Consider the following 3,120-nt stretch of genomic DNA (forward strand, 5'->3'; position numbering starts at 1 on the left):
TTAGAGCTGCCTCTTAGAGCCGGATCTTTGACGTGAACGACGTGAGCCGGCTCCTTATCGCGAGCCGTGGGGTTTAAATAGTTTTAATTTCAATAGTTGAAAGTTGAAACGTGAATAGTTTTGTATTATATGATTTCTTTATTACATTTTACGTGGAGTGAATAAATAAAAGTATATTTACGGTGGCCCCTAGAGACGAAGCACGTACAAACTTCAAAACACGTCCGAACTCTGAAGCACGTACAAACCGTGAAGCCCGTACAAACTCAAAAACACGTAAAAACTCCAAAACACGTACAGCTCTTTCGGCTCGGCTCACTAAAAAGAGCCGGCTTTTTCGGCTCCGAACCGGCTCTTCAGATTGTTTTGTTGCTTTAATTTATTATTAACAATGATATAAAATTATGCACAAAAGGAATTACTAATGTTTAAAAAAAGTGGTTTTATTTATATATGTTTACATATAAATATATGCGGTGGCCCCTAGAGACAAAACACGTACAAACTCCAAAAAGCACGTACAAACTCCAAAACACATTTCTAGCGTTAACTGAACTTCCAAAGCAGAGCTACCTGGATCACTTAAATTACACAATTGAAAGCATATGTGTATTGTTTGTGTATTTATACACAAGCACTCATATATATTCAAATAATTTAAAAAAAAATGTTCATTTACCTGTTACTACCACACACCAAATCCGGTCGTTGGTACTTGCTGGGTTGTGTAGCCACTAGGTAACAAAAGCTCAACACTGCGCCTAGCATCCTGGAGCACTTCTGTTGTGTTTTGTACTGTTTTGAGTTTTTATGTGCTTCTGAGTTTTTACATGCTTCGAAGTTTGTACGTATTTTGGAGTTTTTACGTGTTTTGGAGTTTGTACGCGTTTTGTCTCTAGGGGCCACCGCATATATTTATATGTAAACATATATAAATAAAACCACTTTTTTTTAACATTAGTAATTATCATCCCAGTCATGGTGTGGGTGCTTATCTTTTAGTGTTGGCTGTAAAACCATTATTTTATTCATATGTTAACCATATTAGGATATTTTTCTATCTTATACCCATACGGAAAAGAAATAGTAAAAACTTATATGTGATTACTCATGAAAGTGGCCACTTTCATGAGTAAATCATATAAGGCTTACATGATTTACTGATGAAAGTGGCCACTTTCGCATTACTTTCATACATTGTTTTAGTAAGTATCCAAAACATACAAGTTTCATTATATAATTTTTCAAGGGATCTTATATCTGTTTTCACACTTATATGCTTTTCATACAAGTTTCACACAAGACAGATACAAACTTTATAAGATTTATATATATCTTTTCCATATGGGTATAGAGGTTCATATAATAAACTCTTGTTGTTTGGTTTTTACATGTTTCATTTTATTTAAAAATCTTAAAAGTCACATTTTAACATTTATTTTCACGTTTATTTTTGTGAACTTTGAACATTATATGTTTACACAAAAAACCCAAATAATTCAAAATTGTTCATCTTTCTTTTTTTAAGTTTATGTTTTTGCAATTTATATATGTTTTACAATTTTTCAATTTTAAAGGAAATAGCAGGCAGACTAACGTGATTTTTTTGGAAGAAAAAAAAGGTAATTTCGGCTGTTTGCAGTCTTTCATTGGACAAGGCCTTGTATCCAGCATGATCAAACAGTACCCATGATAAATGGATCTATCACAAATGCTGATAAGAATAATGTTCAGATATGTATATCATAAAAGACCCTTTAGAATATAACATTTAATAATACAAAAGTATTTATATATTTTTGAAAATATAATTTATATTTTAGATATTAATAAAATGTTATACATTTTTTTCAATCATCTGCAGTATCGACCTGTCAAGTCTGTGTCAAAGAAATATTATATATGTGGGAGAGTCTGACGGAGACATAAAATAACTAGCATGAATGAGTACCTTGAATAGTACCATATAGTAGTGCTGTTTGTGCTATAACTGTCAATATTAAAGGAGGGGGAGGGGGCAAACTGACAAGTTTTCTGTCTTCATTTATTTCACAAGTGATAGCAGAGCTGTATGTTTTAATTTTTTCAGAAATCCCTCAGGCAGAACATGGTATATGTTTAACTGGAAACTATTTGTGCTTTATTTTATTGTTCTTATTCTGCCATTGTTTTACTAAGTGTTTTATCCTATTGTAAAGTGTCCTTGGGTGACTTGAAAGGCGCTCATAAATAAAATTTATTATTATTATTATTATTGTTAGTAAGCTAACTGCATGCTAACTTCTAACTACATTAAATTTGATAAGTTCTGTTTTCACGGATGCCTGGATTTTAAACTTAATTATTATGCCTGGTAGAGCAGCTACTGCATACATTTTAATTTAAAAAAATTAAATTTATCCATACGCAAAAACTGAGTTTTCGAAAATCTCCACCGTGGCAGGAGTTCTTAAAAATCTGTTTTCAGTTATTGAAAACGCAGTTTACATGTGGATGAAAGGTGCAAATGCATAGAAAAAGCTGCGTTTTCAAAAATACGTGTGTACGTAGCCTTTGTTTCACTGCTGTTGAGCTGTTTTTTTTGTTTTCAGTGATTATTTTACACTTCTTAGGCTACGTCTACACTACTCTGTTTTCCTTGACCAAAAAAGCCATCTCACTGAGACACTAATTGTCTTACGCAGTTTCAAACAGCTAGAACAGATTCTGTTTGGCAGAAACTTGTGAGTTCAACTTTCTCAACAGTTTTCCACTTATTTAACTTCAAATCTCAAATATCTTACTGCAATGATAGATTACCAGAGTTTTGAATGAGAGTGTATAGGAGTCAGTCACAGTGATCAACCCACAGGGCGTTCCCTCTCAAAAGACAAGCAAGGCACGTCAGAGAAAAACCATGCCATGAAAGAGCTCAGGTCTTAGGAGGTTGAAAATGTCTCTGCTGATGAGACCAGTGAATGTGGGGCGACGGTGGCAAGAAAAAACTCCCTCCTGGAGGAAGAAATCTTGGGAGGACCAGGCTCTTTGGGAGGACCCTTCCTCCTAAGGGCAATACTTCTACAGTATTGTCCTCCAGTGTGCGATGGGTGGGCTGGGACGACTGCTTTTTATCTCTCTCCT

Source organism: Astatotilapia calliptera, chromosome 6, assembly GCF_900246225.1.
Source record: "Astatotilapia calliptera chromosome 6, fAstCal1.2, whole genome shotgun sequence".
NCBI lineage: Eukaryota > Metazoa > Chordata > Actinopteri > Cichliformes > Cichlidae > Astatotilapia > Astatotilapia calliptera.